General features: G+C 39.4%; 1 pseudogene; it reads right to left on the reverse strand.

Annotated features, from left to right (window-relative positions):
- Positions 1-3,357: 3,357 nt before the first annotated feature.
- Positions 3,358-3,472, reverse strand: LOC111540992 (annotated as a pseudogene).
- Positions 3,473-19,288: the final 15,816 nt, after the last annotated feature.

A 19,288-nucleotide genomic window follows, 5' to 3' on the forward strand; every position in this document is an offset into this window, starting at 1 on the left:
ATAGATTTGCATAAACCAAATTATCCTTGTTTCCTTGGTTTAAATCCCACTTGATCATAGTGAACAATCTTTTTAATTTGCTGATAGATTCAGTTTGCTAGTATTTTGTTGAGAATTTTTGGATCTATGTTCATCTGAGATATTGGCCTATAGTTTTCTTTTCTTGTTTTTGGGTTTGTTTTCTTTTCTGGTTTTGGTATCAGTGTAACATGGGCCTTTTAGAATGATTTTGAAGAATTTCCTCCTTCTCTACCTTCTGGAAGAGTTTGTGAAGAATTGGTACTCATTTTCCTTTAAGTGTTTAGTAGAATTCAGTAGTGAACTCATCAGGTTCCACACTTTTCTTTGATGGAAGGCTTTCTTTCTTTTCTTTTTTGTTCTTTTTCTTTTTCTTTCTTTCTTTCTTTCTTTCTTTTTTTTTTTTTTTTTTTGACAGGGTCTCATTCTGTTGTACAGACTGGAGTTCAGGGGTGTGATCATAATTCACTGCAACCTCAAACTCCTGGGCCCAAGTGATTCTCCTGCTTTGGCTCAATCTCATTACTCATAATTGGTTTGTGAAGATGTTCTGTTTCTTCTTGGCTTAATTTTGGTAGGTTGTATGTGACCAGGAATTTGTCTATTTTTACTAGGTTTTCCTATCTGTTAGTGTATAGTTGTCCATAGCACTCTAATGATCCATTATATATCTGTGGTATTAGTTGTAAGGTCTCCTGTTTATTTATAATTTTATTTATTTGGATATTTTCTCTTTTTTTCTTGGTTAGTCTGGCTAAGGGTTTGTCAAGTTGCTTTCCCTTTTCATGAAACCAACTTTTCACTTTGTTGATGTTTTGTGTTGTTTTTTAAGTCTCACTTTTGTTTATTTCTACTCCGATCTTTATTATTTCTTTCCTACTACTAATTTTGGTTTTGGCTTGCTCTTGTTTTTCTTGCTCTTTGAGAGGAATTATTAGGTTGTTTATGTAAGTCTTTTTACTTTTTTCATACAGGCATTTATTGCTATAAACTTTCCCCTTAATACCACTTTTGCTGTATTCTACATGTTTTGGTATGTTGTGTTTCTATTTTCTCCCCCTTCCCCTTCCCCTTCCCTTCCTTTCTCTTCTTCCTTCCCCCTGCCCCCTTCCCCTCCCCCTCCCCTCCCCCTCCCACCCCCTCCCCTCCCCTCCTTTCCTCCTTCCCCTCCCCTCCCCTCCTTTCCTCCTTCCCATTCCCTCCCCTTCCCCTCCCCTCCCCTTCCCCTCCCCTCCCCTTCCCCTTCCTTCCCCTTCCCTCTCCCCCTCCTCTTCCCCTTCCCTTTCCCCTATCCCTTTCCCCTCCCCTCCCCTCCCCTTCTTTCTTCTTTGATACAGGTTCTAACTTTGTCATCCAGGCCAGAGTGCAGTGGCACAGTCATGGCTCACTGCAGCCTCAACTTCCTGGGATCAAGTGATCCTCTTAGCTGAGCCTCCCTAGTAGCTAGGACTACAGGTGTGTGTCACCATGCCCAGCTAATTTTTGTATTTTTTTTGTAACAGGTGTTTGCCATGTTGCCCAGGCTGGTCTCAAACTCCTGGGCTCAAGCAGTCTGCTCATCTTAGCCTCCCAAGGTGCTGGGATTATAGGCATGAGCCACTGCAGTCAGTCTACTTTCATTATTTCAAGACATTTAAAAAATTTTTTCTTAATTTCTTCATTGACCCACTGATTGTTCAGGAGCCTGTTGTTTAATTTCCATGTATTTGTACAGATTCCAAAGTTCCTTTGTTATTGATTTCTAGTTTTATTCTATTATGGTCAGAAAAGATACTTGATATAATTTCAATTCTTTTAAATTTTTTGAGATTTGTTTTGTGACCTAAACACATAGTGTATCCTGGAGAATATTCCATGTGCTGAAGAGAGAAATGTATATTCTGCAGCTGTTGGAAAAAATGTTCTATAAATGTCTGTTAGATTTATTTTGTCTAAAGTGCAGTTTAAATCCAATATTTCTGTGTTGATTTTCTGTCCAGGTTATCTGTCCATTGCTGAGAGTGGGGTGTTTAGGTCCCTAACTATTACTGTATTGGACTGTAGCCCTCCCTTTAGATTTAATAATATTTGCTTTACATATCTGGATGCTTTGATGTTGAATATATGTTTATAATTGTTATATTATCTTGCTGAATTGATCCATGTATTTTTATATAACAACCATTTTTTATCTCTTTTTATGCTTATTGACTTAAAATCTGTTTTATCTGATATAAGTATAGCCACTCCTTCTTGCTTTTGATTTCCATTTGTGTGGAATATCTTTCTCTATCCCTTCACTTTCAATCTATATGTCTTTAAAGGTGAAGTGAGTTTCTTGTAGGCAGCATACAGTTGGATTATTTAAAAAATATATTCAACCAGTCTATATCTTTTATTGAGGAATGTAATCTGTTTATACTTGTTATTAAGGGTGAGGATGTAGTCCTGTTATTTTGTTAATTGTTTTCTTGTTGTTTCTATCTTCTCTTGTTTATTTTTCTATCTCATTTATCTTTTTGGTTTGCTGGTTTTCTGTAGTGATGAACTTTGATTCTTTCCTCTTTATCATTTGTGTATCTGCTCTACCAGTGAGTTTTATACTTTTGTGTGTTATCATGATAGTGATTATCATCTTTTTGCTTCCGGATGCAGAACTTTCTTAAACATTTTTTATAAGGCCAGTCTAGTGACAATTTTACTCAGTTTTTGCTTGCCTGAGAAAGAGTTTATGAAGGATAGCTTTTCTAGGTATGGCATTCTTGGCTTGCAATTGTTTTCTTTTAGTACTTTTAATATATCATCCCGTCGTCTCCCTGCCTGTAAGGTTTCTACTGAGAAATCTATTGTTATTCTAATGAGGATACCTTTATATTGACTTAATACATTTCTCTTGTTTTTTTTCTTTTTTACATTATCTTTGCCTTTGACTATAATATGCCTCAGGGAGGACCTTTTTGGGTTGAATCTACTTGGAACTTTTCAGCTTCCTGGATGTGGACATCCATATTTCTTCTCAGAATTGGAAAGTTTTCAGCTATTATTGCAGTAAATAGTTCTTCTATGCCTTTGCCTGTCTCTTTTCCTTCTGGCATTGCTATAAAATGAATGTTTGTTACTTAATGATGTACTACAATTCTTGTAGGTTTTCTTTACTCTTTTTTATTTTTGTTTATTCTAACTGGATAATTTTAAATGACCTATCTTAAGTTTAGAGATTCTTTCTTCTGCTTTACAAGTCTGCTTTTGAAGGTCTTGATTGTATTTTTTTTTTTTAATTCATTTAATTCTTTAACTGCAGGATTTCTGTTTGGTTCTACATTATGGTATCTATCTTTTTGTGGAATTTCACATTTATATAAGAATATGGAATGTTTTACAAATTTGCATGTCATTCTCATGCAGGATCCATGCTAATCTGCTAATCTCCTCTTTTTTATTCCAGTTTTAATATTTGTGCTGCTGAAGTGAGCACAGGATGTTTACCCTTATCATGACAAGTCAGTACTTTACTAAAGGTAGTAGCCAGTGCAGTAAGTCACAGAAAATAAATAAAAGGCATGTGGAAGAAAAAGGCAAACAAACATTTGGGCAACATGCTTGTGTGTGTTAAAAATTCTGAGTTTAAAACGTGTGCACTAGAACTAATAAAGAAATTTAGCAAAGTCACAATACACAAAGTGAATAGACAAAATCAACTGTTTCATAAATTATCAACAATTTGAATATGAAATTAAATAATACAGTGTGTCATAAAAATATGAAATATTTAGTAAAAGATATGCAATAACCCTACATTTAAAACTATAGAACACTGCTTAAAAAATTAAGAGAGACCTAAAAATGTGGAACAATGTATTCTACTGGGATTGGGAGACTTAGTGCTACATTGTTAATTTGGTAATTCTTCCTAAACTGATGTATAGATTCACTGTGACCACAATCAAAAGCTCATGTGGCTGTTTTGGTAGAAATTGCTGGTTCTATTTTGAAATTTATATGCAATGCAAATAATCCAGAATAGACAAAACAATTATGAAAAAGAAGAACAGAGTTGGGTAACTTAAATTTATTGACTTTAAGACTAAGGATAAAGTTACAGTAATCAGAGTTTAGAGATATGATTCACACTTATATGGTTATATAATTTTTGACAAAGTTACCAAGGTAATTCAATGGGGGTAGAGGTAGTCTTTTTAACAAATGGTTCTGAAATAAGTGGATATTTTTATAGATAAAATAAACTTTGTCTTTTACCTTTTATAGCACATAATAATTTATATAAAATTAATTATGGACTTCAATATAAATATTAAAATTATGAAATATCTAGAAGAAAACATAGAAAAATGTTATTATTCCAAAGGAATGGGTAGACATTTCTTGTCTAGTACTCAAGAAACATAAAAAAGTAAATAATTTCAGTAAATTGTACTTTATCAAAATTAAAACTTCTATTCTTAAACAACACCACTAGGTAAACAAAAACACAAATTTCAGGTGGTAGAGTATATTCTTAGTTCATACTATTGAAAAATGATTTATCTCTAGAATGTACAAAGATTCCTATAACTAAATAATTTTAAAATTAAAGTCAAGAAAACTGGATGAAAAACAGGTATTTCACATAGGAATATTTTTAAATGGTGAATACACTCATGAAAATGTGTTTGACATTAATTGTCATCTGAGATATGCAAAGATATTGAAAATATAATGAGAAACCAGTAAACATCTACTATAATGGCTAAAATTACAAGGGGTGATAGCACCAGATGTTAATGGCAATATAGAGCAACCAGAACTTTTATACATTGCTATTTGGAAGTATATTAGTCTATTTTCACACTGTTGATAAAGACATCTGAGACTGGACAATTTATAAAAGAAAGAGGTTTAATTGGACTTACAGTTCCACGTGGCTGGGGAAGCCTCAAAATCATAGTAGAAGTCTAGGAGGAGCAAGTCATATATTATGTGGATGGTGGCAGGGAAACTCCCCTTTTTATAACCATCAGATCTCACGAGACTTATTCACTATCATGAGAACAGCATGGAGAAGACCTGCCCCATGATTCAGTTACCTCCCACTGGGTACCTTCCACAATACATGGGAATTCAAGATGAGATTTGGATGTGGACACAGCCAAACCATATCATTCTGACCCAGCCCCTCCCAAATCTCATGTCCTTATATTTCAAAACCAATCATGCCTTCCCAACAGTCCCTCAAAGTCTTAACTCATTTCAGCATTCACTCAGAAGTCCACAATCCAAAGTCCCATTCGAGATGAGGCAAGTCCCTTCCACCTATGAGCCTGTAAAACCAAAAGCTGGTTAGTTACTTCCTAGGTACAATAAAGGTACAGGCACTGGGTAAATAAAGCCATTCCAAATGGGAGAAATTGGCCAAAACAAAGGGGCTACACGACCCATGTGAGTATGAAATCTAGCAGGGCAGTCAAACCTTAAAGCTCCAAAATGATCTTATTTGACTTCATGTCTCACATCCAGGTCATGCTGATGCAAGAGGTAGGTTCCCATGGTCTTGGGCTGCTCTGACCCTGTGGCTTTGCAGGGTCCAGCCTCCCAGCTGCTTTCACAGGCTGGCATTGAGTGTCTATGGATTTTCCAGGCACATGGTGCATGCTGTCAGTGGATCTACCATTCTGGGGCCTGGAGGACAGTAGCCCTCTTCTCACAGCTCCACTAGGCAGTACCCCAGTAGGGACTCTGTGTGGGGGCTCTGACCCCACATTTCCCTTCTGCACTGCCCTAGCCAAAATTCTCCATGAGAACCCCATACCTGCAGCAAACTTCTGTCTGGACATCCAGGCATTTCCCTACATAGTCTGAAATTTAGGTGGAGATTCCCAAACCTCAATTCTTGACTTCTGTGCATCTGCAGGCTCAACACCACATGGAAACTGTGAAAGCTTGAAGCTTTCAACCTCTGAAGCCATGGCCCAAGCTGTACATTGGCCCCTTTTAGCCATGGCTGGAGCAGTTGGGATGAGGGCACCAAGTACCTAGGCTGCACACAGGACTGAAACCCCAGACCTGGCCCATGAAACCACTTTTTCCTCCTAGACCTCTGGGCCTGTGATGGGAGGGGCTGCTGTGAAGACCTCTGACATTCCCTGGAGACATTTTCCCCATTGTCTTGGGGATTAACGTTCGGCTCCTTGTTACTTATGCAAATGTCTACAGCCAGCTTGAATTTCTGCTCAGAAAATGGGTTTTTCTTTTCTATTACATTGTCAGGCTGAAAATTTTCTGAATTTTTATGCTCTGCTTCCCTTATAAAACTGAATGCCTTTAACGGCACCCAAAACATCTCTTGAATGCTTTGCTGCTTAGAAATTTCTTCTGCTAGATACCCTAAATCATCTCTCTCAAGTTCAAAGTTCCACAGATCTCTAGGGCCGGGGCAAAATGCCACCAGTCTCTTTGCTAACACATAAGAAGAGTGACTTTTGCTCCAGTTCCCAACAAATTATTTATCTCCATCTGAGAACACCTCAGCCTGGATTCCATTGTTGATATAATTTTCAGTATTTTTGTCAGAGCCATTCAACAAGTCTCTAGGAAGTTCCAAACTTTCCTAATTTTTCCTATCTTCTTCTGAGTCCCCCAAAACCTCTATTGTTACCCAGTTCCAAAGTCACTTCCACATTTTTGGGTGGCAACGCCCACTCTACTGCTACCAATTTACTGTATTCATTTTCATGGAGCTGATGAAGACCTACCTAAGACTGGGCAATTTACAAAAGAAAGAGGTTTAATTGGACTTACAGTTCCACAGGGTTGAGGAAGCCTCACAATCATGGAAGAAGGCAAGGAGAAGCAAGTCACATCTTACTTGGTTGGTGGCAGGCAAAGAGAGGAGCGTTTGTGCAGGGAAACTCTCCTTTTTATAACCATCAGATCTTGTGAGACTTATTCACTGTCACCAGAACAGCATGGGAAAGACCTGTCCCCATGATACAATTACCTCCCACTGGTTCCCTCCCACAACATGTGGGAATTCAAGATGAGATTTGTGTGGGGACAGAGCCAAACCATATCAGGAGGGTAAAATAATTCAGTTACTTTTAGTTAGGCAATTTCTTATAAAGTTAGACCTAGATGTACTCTATCACTCTGCATTTCCACTCCTAGGTGTTTATTCAAGAAAAATAAAAACACACAAGTCACCCTCTCCCCACACAAAAGGCAAAAGACTTGCATACACACAAAATATTTGCATATGTGTGTTAAAAATGGCTTTATTCATAATAGCTGAAATCTGAAAAGGATATAAATGTTCATCAATAAGTGAATGGATAAGCAAATTATGGCATATTCTTACAATAAAATACTACTCAGCAATAGAATAAAGTAAGTTTTGATAAATGATGAGTGACTCTCAAAATATCCTGATCAAGAAGAGCCAGGCAAAATATGCAAAAATTGTATATTAGTGTAAAATTCCTGAGTAGACAAAAACAATGAATGTTGATAGAAACAAGATCAATGGTTGCTTCTGGAAAGGTATAGTGATTTGCCTACAAGGGATCATTCTGAGGTAATGAAAATGTTCTGCGTCTTGATAGGTGTGTATGTCACACAAATGTATATTTCTATCAAAACCTTCTATTCATATATTTCAGATCAATATCTTTTACTATAGGTAATTTATACCTCAATAAAAAATATCATGCTAGTGTCAGCTAAAACATCTCACTAGTTAAGCAGAAAGTTTCAAGCCTGCTAGAGGATTCTTTACTTACTTCAGGGATGAACTATGAAATATAATCACTTTTACACCAGTCAATTGAGACTACTACTTCCAAAGTTATAAATAATGTAGATGGAATGAAAGAATTAAGGGAGTGAGGAAGAGATAGACATGGACAGAGGGAGACGAAAAGATGGTAAATGTGGTTTAGTGAGGGTAAACATAGCTCTAGTGGAATTTAATATTCTTCCCAACATGTGTTTGTTTTCTTCTGTTTAGGAATCTGTGTCCTTTTTAGAAAAATAGAATGCTAAAGTGGGTGAACTTTCTGTCTCTTCCATCTATCTCATGGTGAGGAAGGAAAGGGATGATTTATGGAATGCCTCTTGCTCTTTAGGCTTGGAGGATCCTTTCCACACATTTTGTTTGTTAGTTGTCAATGCATATTATTTAGGAGAACATTTATTAATGTAATAGATAATCTGTTGTGCTGCTGTTACATGCATCGGCTCATTTGTTATTCTAAGGATACAACAAATCAGGCAAAATCCTTGTTCTTTTGAAGTTTAAACTCCATTGCAAATCAAAAGACAATAGTGAACAAACATGCTAACATATACTATGTATGTGGTGTTAGTGCTTGCAGAAAATAAACTAGAATGAGGGGAATAGGAAGTGATGGGATCGGGCAAGTGGCTTTTTATAGAAGGTGGTCAGGATGCCTTTGCTTAACATGTCTTTTGAGAAGAGGTCTTAAGTAAATGATGGAGTATGTGACATGGCCTCTGATGGGAAGAATACCAGGGGGAGAGAACAACAAGTACAAAGACCACGAGGTGGGAATATGTTTGGTGGTTTGAGGAACACCAAAGTGATCAGTGTGGCTGGGGAAGAGTGAATAGTAGAGTGGTAGGAGGTGAGGTCATTGGAAGGACTTTGGAGGAGCCTTTGTTTTGTTTTTCAGCAGATAGGATTTGACTTGGGTTTTAATGAATAACTCTGGCTACTGTGTGTGTAATATACGATGCAGAGCAAGGATAGAATTAGCGAGACCAGTTAGAAGATTACTGCTTCTCTAGACAGACGGTGATGGTGTCTTGGGCCAGGCTGGGACTTGGGCAGGTGAGGGATGTCTAAAGTATACTTGCCAGTATACTTTAGGGTCATGGTCTTTTAGGCACCTTGTCGAGAGCCATCTTGCTCCAACTGTTTCCCTTCCCAAAGCAATCTCTCCTTCTCATAGCTTATGTCTAGCAAGAGAAATTTCCACTGCAGGTGGACTCCTGAGGACCTAGCTCAGTGTCTACAGAGAGTTCACAGTGTAGTGGCCATACACAGCACAAGGATGATTCAGGAGCTGGGAAGACAGTGAGACATCAGGACACATGCCTTCCCTGGTCTATCCTTTCTGCCACTAGCCTGGGTTTCTGCTTTGTCACTTGATGGCACTCACACTGTTCAAATTTCTTAATTTTCTGTGAAACAAATGTGATGAACTCTCATTATGAAAGTTCTGATTCATTTCTCTGAAGGAGGATGGTTAGCAATGAATGAAAGGTAAAAAGATCCACAAAAGATTCATTGCTTCTCTGGAATGTAATAAACAAGCAGCTCCCGAGGGGTCCTGTGGGACTGAAATATAACATGAACATTAAACAGTCTGAGCTTGAATGGTTTTATGTTTCACTGCTATCTTAAGTATACTCTGGCTCATCTTTCTCTCAAACTTCTTGATACCATCTTTAGAGGTTATGAAGTTTCTTGATCACATTCAACTCCAAGAGTAGGCCCACTTTGGCTATTAAGCCTCATTCTGTTATAAAGAGACCCTGCCTAGTCTAAATAAATTTTTCAATCTCATACCCAATTCAGATCTTCCCCTGTCTTTCTACCCGCTTTCTTTTCCCACTCCAGCTCAGGCCTGATCTGTAGCTCAGCTGCAGCAGTGTGTTGGAGATGGATCAAAGTCTCAGCAAGAGCCAACTGTTAGCATCTCTTTGCAATTCCAAGTTCAGTGTTGTCAGGTTGGTGGATTAAATCAGCCATGGTGGGAGTATTTGCACCATGGAAATTGGCAACCACTACAAACCAGGGTGTTTTCCGCCAAGAGAGCCAGCAGCATACCACTGCTCAGAGGCGAGTAGTGGGGAAAGAACATTTTAAAAAATTCTCCTTTCTATCCTTCTCATCCTTTTCTGGCTCTTTCTTGTTCTGGGTAGGGAAGGGGATGAGATTTAAAACACAAAGAAGATGTCGTTTAACTGGTGCTACTGTAGTCTGGCTGTTGATGTTCTCTGAGTGGCAGACATCCATTGCTGGCTTTCTCTTGGATAACCAGTGTGGGCTTTTAGAAAGAACTTGCAGGATCTCCACATACACAGTTCTCTGGCATGGGTAATGGGTTCCTTGGCTGACCTTTTAAGACTCCTCAGCTTTTGACCCACTGCAGTAAAAAATGTAGCCTCTTTCTGACAGTTTCTTCATCTAAAAGGCCTTCTTAAGTATATAGGTTACATGTAAGATAGCCTAAGTTCTGCTTCCCTTTATAGCACCAGTCTGGTCTATAAGAAACACATGCCTCCTGGTTACAAGGCAGGAAAGGAGCCAAGGATACCTCACTGCTGCCCTCTCTATTTTCTTCCTGACATCCAGGACCACCCCCACCATCTTCCTATGCTTAAGATTCTCCAGGTCACAAGCAGGTGCCATCTCTATGTTCCCATATATCCCAAGTGATGGGGCTTTGTTGTGCTCCTGTGACCTTCCTCACTATGCTCCTGCTTGCTCTGATGGCAGCCCCAGGCTGAGCCCAGAGATCCTGCATCTCAGCAGGCCTCTAGCCAGGCAGTGAGAGCAGTCTCCCCTCTTCAGGTACCTCAGTGTCTATAGATGATTGTCATAGAGCTGACCTCACACTTGGCCGGGGACGTATGGGGTGTCACTGCTTTCACAACCCTCTAGTCCAGCAACACACACTCAAATTTCTTTTCTATTTTTATTCTTCTGCTTATATATTGGCTCCAGAAGCTTTCTGCCTGTTTACCATGCAAAGACTATGTTTCAAAACAAAAAACAAAAACAAAATAAACCTACCTTTCCAAAAGCAAATTTAAGTTATCTACCGTCAGTGAAATGGGGACTCCAGACGTAAGTTGGGCTGACCCCAAGTGCACTCTTGCTCCCTAGACAGCCTTGCGTCTCAGTCTGACTTTGCGGCAGCTGTGCCTTAGGTGAGCAGAACAGTTTGTCATAACTTAACCCAGAGAGGTTCAACTTTAAGGCATCCTGCGACTTCAAGGGTCCAGTCTAGGGGAAAAGAAGAAAGGCTGAACAAGGGCAGGAGGAGCACATTCCTTCTGGAGTGTGCCTAGGGATGTCTGGCAGCAGTTCCTGGTGTGCTGGCAATAGTAACAACAGCAGACTTATCTGTCACCCACAGATTTAGGGAATACCTTGCCATGCTTCAGGCAGTGGATTAAGCTCTTTTCTGCCGTTATATTTTTTTCTTCGTTCAATTCCAAAGCCAATGTGCTTTTTTATGATAGTAAGATGTTCAAACGCAAGGCTTCGATTTGTTTGTTCATTTTTGTTCCTATTATTATTCTAAGGGGTTGTGTTGGACAGAGAGCAGAAAGAGGAAGGGATCTCTAACAGGTAAGGTCTCCATTAGCGCAGACAAGATAGAAAAATATCCAGGGAGGCTGTCCAGAATACAAAAGGTGAGTATGAAAGATGACAAGCTCCCAAACCTTTGCCAAGCACTGTTGAGAGGTGGGTGCAGAATTCAGGGGAAGGTGAGTCCCCCAAGTCATCCCTGTCTTTGCTAAATCACTATCTGCCAGGGCCCAGCAAGAAGGAGAGAAAGGCTGCAAGGAGGTCAGACTTCTTAAGGTTCCCTGATGTCTGCAGGCAGAGCTCTCAACTGGCAGGGATGCATTTTGCAGTGCTCTGTGGATGCTGAGAAGTGGGCATGAGGCAGAATTATAATCCTTTTCTACTTTCACATGGGATTTAAGTGGAAAGAAGTGGGAAAAGTGTCCAGGACAATCGCCCTTCCAGCACCTAGCATCCAGACTGGAAACTTGATTGGAGACTAGAGGTTTATGTTGCCGTAAGGACATTTCTCAAAGTCACGGGGCTTCTCAGGCAAGGTGAGGAGGCTTTTTCATAGGATAGGAGAATACATCAACTAAACCCCTCATCAGAGAAGCTGGGCCCCTCAACCAGAGGGCCACATGGGAAAACAACTCCTCTGTTGCCTTCCTACCTCCTTTCACTCAGTTTTCTCCTGTGGTGCCTGGCCCAGCCAATGCCTTCTCAACAGAGCACTGTTTTTCCAACTGTGCTCTGGGCACCTCCCCAAGTTGTCTCCATGGCCACAGGAGTGGCAACTGAAGGGAGGAGAGAGGAGCCAACAGGGCCCAGCCAACACCTATAGCTCAACAGAGACACTCATTCTTTTGGTTTACATATTATGGGCTTTGGTCTAAGGTTTTGTTGGAGGAAAGCCTTTTATTATCCAACATTCCCCACCAACAGTAAATCTAGATCAATAATGTGTGTTTTTTTGTGCCTTTCTTAGGGCCTGATACGTAGCAGGTACAGCCATGCACCGCATAATGATGTTTTAGTCAAAAATGGACCACCTATACAATGGTGGTCCCATAAGATTATAATGCCATGTTTTTACTGAATGTTTTCTATGTTTAGATACACAAATACTTGCCATTGTGTTATAATTGTCTACAGTATTCAGTTAAGTAACATGCCTGTAGTCTAGGAACAAAAGGCTATTCCATGTAGCCTAGGTGTGTAGTAGGCTATACCATCTACATTTGCATAAGTACACTGTATGATGTTCACACAATGATGAAGTCATCTAATGATGCATCTCTTGGAATGTATCCCTGTTGTTAACTGACATGACTGTACTTGCTAAATAGTAGCCATCATTAATACTAGTGCTACATGACACCTGCCCTCAAAGAGCTTACAGATATCAGAAGGTACAGATGTATTCCTCTTGTTCTTTCATGAGAAGCCATGTTAGGCTGTGTTTGCTCCTTGCACTCTTTATTTTCCTTCCAGAAGTTGTAATTCATCTCTGCTTGCCCTCTGTAATCTGGAATCCAAATAGAATCTCTCCTATTCAAGTAACAGCCTGTGATAAGATAAAGATGAGACCATGGATGGCAAAGTGCTTGGTGAATTGTAAAAGGCTGTACAAATATTTGATGTTGGCCCAGCACCATGGCTCACGCCTGTAATCCCAGCACTTTGGGAGGTGGAGGCGGGCAGATCATGAGGTCAGGAGCTCGAGACCAGCCTGATCAACATGATGAAACCCTGTCTCTAGTAAAAATACAAAAATTAGCCGGGCATGGTGACCTGTAATCCCAGCTACTCAGGAGGTTGAGGCAGGAGAACTGCTTGAACCCAGGAAGCAGAGGCTGCAGCGAGCAGCCGAGATTGTGCCACTGCATTCCAGCCTGGGCAACAGAGCAAGACTCGATCTCAGAAACAAAAAAACAAAAATTGATATTGTTACCCTTATTGTATTTTCAAGAGGAAACTGAGTCACAGTGAACACTCATAGTGGAAATTTGGAAAAATTCCTTGGAGCAGATAGACTGTAGTCCTCAAAAGCAGCACCAGTTCCTCAAGCATTTAGTTTGAGACACTGATGGAGATGCTGAGAAGTCAGTGTTGTGAGGTCTTTGTCTAAAGGGGGGTGTATTAGTTTGTTCTTGCATTGCTGTAAATAATACGTGAGACTGGATAATTAATAAAGAAAAGAGGTTTAGCTGGATCATGATACTGCAGGATCTAAAGGAAGCATAGTCACTTCTGCTTCTGGGGAGGCTTCAGGAGGCTTCCAATCATGGAAGAAGGCAAAGGGGGAGCAAGTGTCTTACATGGCAGGAAGAGGAGCAGGAGAGAGAGAGCAGGAGTGAGGAAGTATACAGGTTTACACGACCAGTTCTTTTAAGAACACACTCACCATCTCAAGAACAGCACCAAGGGGATGGTGCTAAACCATTCATGAGAATCCACTCCTGTGATTCAGTCACCTCCCACCAGGCCCCATCTTCAACAATGGGGATTATAATTTGACATGAGATTTGTGGGGGACACAGATCCAAATCGTATCAGGGAGCTTGCCATGAAGTCTTAAATCACCCAACCCTACTTGCTCAAGGCTTCAACTCAGTAGAATGACTTCTTTTTCTTCCCTCTTATACTTCTATGAGAAAGATAAATGGCAAAAGACAAGATTGTATCAAATATTTACATATTATTTTCGTTTTTGCAAGCATTTATTTTGCGAGGGTAGTTTTAGGATCTACCTCATGATAGTTCATTCGGTGCACATTTATGAGATGGTGCCAGCTTCTCTCCAGGCCATGGGATGGATGCTGGAGGAAGATGAAAGGAGAAAGTCAACTCAGACCCAGGCACTGTTGTAGGAGCAACCACAAACATATAGGAAGATGATTCCAGTGCAAAGGGATGGCCAGTGACACATGGGAAGTACAGAGCTCCCAGGGAAGCTGGAGGAAGCAGCTTCCTCTTGGCTCCTGACTGAAACATATTTTCACTAGTACCAGTTGCCTTCCCAGGCAAAACTGTGAGATGAGATAAGTTTTTTTTTTTTTTTAATCCCTTTCCCTTCCCTCTTTTTCATTTCTTACAAATGCCAGTGCCCTTGTGCTTTCTCTCCATTCCCCTCTAACTCAAAGCTACTCTTGGGTTCTTTGGGCACAGGCCATTTATTAATTAATTAAATCAAATAACCATCAAGTACCTGCTCTGTGCTGGGTACTGGGCACTGTTCTCACTTACCATGTAGGCAACAGCAGTGAATGTGATAAACAGGTTTCTCTGCCTACTTGAAATGTATCCCCCAGGAGAGTGAGGTGGAAAATAAACTAATAAAAACAAGTTAAATTGCATGCTAACAATATTTAAGTAGGAGTAAAGGCCATGCTGAGCATGACTGCAGGATGTTGTAGCAGTGAGAGATGAAATGGCCACTTCAGAGTGGTCAGGAAAGGCCTCTCTAAAGAGGGAACATTTGAGCAAAGACCTGAATACAAGGATCTAGGAACCCAGCATTCTAGAAGCAGAATATGTATGAAGACTGCGAGGCAGAAGTGAGTTTTAAGTGTTTGAGGAATGGAGAAAAAGACGGTGTGTTACCGAGAGAGAAAGCACACAGGGATGACGTCAGAGAAGCAGATGGTAATTTGAGTGTGATAAAGTGCATTGAAAAGCCATTGGAGGGTTCAATGCCTGCAGTAGTGCAGTGTTTCCCCTTTTAGGACATTTGTCTTTATGTATTTATGTATCTTACTTCCTAAACAAAGTGTGCCTGAGTACTTTTTGAATGCTACCCCACATCCCAGTACAGTGCCAGGCACATAGCAAATGCTCAATGAATAGTTGTTCATCGACTGAGTAAGGATCAACCCAAAAACTAAAGCCACAAATTCCTGATGGTAGAATATCAGGCATTTCACCCAAGATAGAATACCTGGGGGGATTGTAGTCCTTCAGGTGTCTCAGGGGGCACACTGTGAACAGCCATTGCCCATGGATCACAAAAGCCTGGCTCTCATTTCCTTTTTCTAAGACCTTAGGCATTCAGCCTTCTCTTTCTTCTCTTTCTAGCTTCCCCCCATCATTTGGGGGCCCCATCCCCACATCGCTGGCTGCAGAGTCTCCCCTGCTCCTCCTACTTCTGCTGACCCCATAGAAAGACATAGGCCTGCCTCATTGAATAGTAGAACTATTAAGAACTGAAAGGAAAATAACACAAACAGCAAACATGGAAACATGTTGTGAAGAGTCTTTCCAAAACTTTTCTTCTCTTTTCTCTTGGTAGATTTGGGGAGGCTGTCTTCATTTCTTCCTTCAGCAGTTGTCCTGGTTACACAACGATGATAAACTGGGAAACTCATCTTTTTAATTCAAATGCTATTTTTCATTAAATTGTCACTGATGGAGATTGACAAAGGACTTAGGCTGTTCTTGACCCTATGTTCTGCAGGCTTTGGCTAAATGTGCCGCAAAAGCTTGCCTGCCATGTGATTACATGAGAACAATTCATTCTTTCCTTCCTCAAAACCGGAGAAAGCTCAACCTTCCATCTGGATTCCAAACAGTTGTCAAAAATTCACTCTTCAATTCTCCTGTTTTTGTCAGCAGGAAAATGATGGGAAGTATTGAAGAAATATTAAAAACGCAATCTGAACCCAACCCAGAAAACCTTTTCGCAAAGGTACAAGAGAAATAAAAGTTTTATTATTGAATAAGCATTAGCACAAAAAGTGATGCATGCCACAGGCAATCTGCTGAAGAGATTGCAGAGGCAGAAAGAAATCTCACTGTTTTATACACCCAAGTGGATACAACCATTCCATTTATATTCTCAAGATAAACTTGCTAATTTTCTGCTATGTTTATAACTGCAGGTAGGTTTTGTGATTTGGAGTCAGTTGACAACTGAAGTTAGGTCTATCTTCTTTCAGAAAAACTGAGACATAGGGCATTTTCCCTGATGATTACGTTTCAAAGAGATGGCTCTCATGTCTTTGAAGAAACATTTCTGAGTTGTAAGATTGGCAAGAACTTTATTTAACATTTGCCTTATAATAGACATTTGGCATCCTTTTGAGGCCAGTTTTGCTAGGTTAAAGAGTAGGTCCCTTAGACATATTCCAAAACTGGGTGCTGGCTCAAACATGTGACCTTTCTACCTTGCCAGAAGTTCAAAATTTTAGTGTTCTCACAGAGTTCTTACTGCAAGTATCCCAGCCAGTCACACACAATCCCTTTGAGAACCATTTCTAGAAAGTATATTGAAAAGCAATATTTGCTTAATTTGCAGAAATATGACAAAATATCTTTCCTTATCACTTCTCTCCTCCGACTTAGGAGAATAATCTGAGGACAGTTTCTCCCAGGAAGTTTCCTTCTTCCAACTATATGGGACTAAACAAATAAACAGGACTCTGAATCTCAGCTGGGAATCCCTGGGTGCTTGGACTTTCCAGGATGAAGATCTGGATCTGAATCTTGACTCTTCCTTCACCATTAGAATAATTAATATGTTGGGGCTTCACTTGTATCATCTGTCAAAGGAGGATAAGAATTGTTCTGCCCCTCACACGTTTTCCATCTTTGCCCAGAAAATTTCTATTCTTTGTACAGGTTTCCGCTGAATGCTTTCTTTAATAATACTTTACACTTCATTTTAAGCTTATTGTGCCTATAGCTGTTAACTTGCCTGTCTTGCCATACTGTTAAGACAGAGGACTTATTTATTGCTTATTTTGGGGGGCTGCTTATAAGTGGGATTTAAAGAACTTGTGAAAGCTTGAATGAATCTGACTGTGTGGTCATAAGATGGAATATTATACTCAAGTAAAGTTCCTGGCACACATGGTGCCTCCTCTGCCTTTCTTTGGAGCTAAGACCCTTTGAGCTGTGCTTCTTTCCTCTACAAAAACATCTTTGAGCATTTCCTTATCCTTCACTGGTGCTCTTATTCCATAGATTACGAATACCCTAAGATAAAGTAGCTTCTTCCACAACATTCATTATTGATTCAAATGCTATTTGCAGCCAGGAAATTAGCCTCTCCTCTTCCAGACAGTTTTCTTTCAGCCAGGAGTTTGAATAAATAAGTTTTCCTGCTTATTCATCTATTAACAAAACAGTCAAATTAATATCTTATTCCAGGAACATTTCATTTAGTCGAAATATTAAGTTAGTTTGGAAAAGGAGAAAAAAGCACCAGGAGAGAGAGTTTGGGTAAGTTCTTTTCTCAGCCTGCAAGCTTTCCCTGGATGGGATCATTCCATATCACTGGCTTGCTGGGGCATTGGAGAGGAAGGCTCAATGAGGTGATGCTGACACTTGCAAGGCTCAAGAGAACCATATTTCTACCATGAAATTTGCTGTTTGGAAATACACTTACTGATCGTTCTGATATTGTGATCACTGTTTGCTCGCTTCCTCCTGAACTACTGGTAAGTGCACACTTACTTTAAACATTAGTGGGAATATTTAAGAGGTTTCTGGTCCCACAAGATGTTCAAGGCTTCAAAGGAACAGATGAACATTTGCATAATCTTCCATGTAGAAGACAGCAGTCAGAGTTAATTTTTAATTTATTTCCATCCAGAGAAAATATCTCCTAGTAACTTTTGATTAAGCAGACAATGCGGTTCAGTAAAGTCAGTTAGAAGTTTGGAAAAAAAAAAAAAAAATCCAAACTTCCTGATGATAAAGGGAAAGTAAACATCCAAGAAAGGAACTTTTTAAAAAAATTCCAAACTTAGGTGAATGAATGGTATAGAAATTGAAGGTTTGCATTATAGACATCACCAAACAGTGCATTTGAATTTGTGGGGTTGTCTCTCCTACTTTGGTATAACCCATTCTACAGCTCATTAAAAAACGCAAGAATAGGTCTTTAATTACTTGAGAAGATATTGCTGGTGATTTTTCCTATCTCTAGTTATAGAAATTCTTTCATATTTTAAAAAATAGAATAAATTAATCATAAGACTATTCCACAATTTTGGCTGCTGTGTCTGTGCAAATGACTATTTTGGAGAAGAGCTATTAAACTCTAGCCTTTTTCTTTCTTTTTAAAATATTTTTCGTGTGTATATTTGAGATTTACCAACATGATGTTACAGGATACCTATAGTCAAATGGTTACTATAGGGAAAGAAATTAACATATGCATCATCTCACACAGTTACTTTTTGTTGTGGCAAGGACAGCTAAAATCTACTTATTTAACAACAATTCCTAATATGATGTGATTTTTATTAGCCCTCTTCCTCATGTTGTACATTAAATGGCTAGACTCGTTCATCCATACAGAGATAGCAAATAAAATGGTGGTTACGAGGGGTGAGGAAGTGAGTGGACAGGAAATGGGAAGATGTAGTTCAAAGGATATCATAGCTTTTATCCTAGAAAATTTCAATCTCCTATTATCTTACTCCCTATAGGAGAATAAACCTTGTCAACAGGACCATGCAAATATTAACAACTAATATTTGCAGAATGTTTTGTCATTTAGAATATATATTTATGTGTTTATCTTTTCTAGCCCTCTCAGCACCACTGTAAGAAATATATTATTACATACTGAGGGATTAATAACAGTAATAATAATAATAGCGAGAAGAAAATAAGATAATAATTTGCCCAAAGTCACATACCTGTGGGGAAAGCTGGGCTATAAACCCCTTCTTAATGTTCTTTCCATTGTGTGTATGTTTTTTAGAGTTAAGGACAAGTGGATGAGACCAATCTAATGGGAAAACTTTCAGAATTCTGAATTTCAGAGTTGTGAGGAAATTTAGAGATCACCTATCCAAAACTCTCTTAGAAAGCTGAAGATGAAAATAATTGCTACATCCGCATAGACTGTTAATGGAATAGGCTGGCCTTTAAGCAAAAAGTCTGGTCATCTGATTTCCTGTTGTTTCTTAATATTCTGATTCTCCTGCTCCAAACTTATGTGCATAGTAACATGTGGTGCATCTG

Source organism: Piliocolobus tephrosceles, chromosome 13 (assembly GCF_002776525.5).
Source record: "Piliocolobus tephrosceles isolate RC106 chromosome 13, ASM277652v3, whole genome shotgun sequence".
NCBI lineage: Eukaryota > Metazoa > Chordata > Mammalia > Primates > Cercopithecidae > Piliocolobus > Piliocolobus tephrosceles.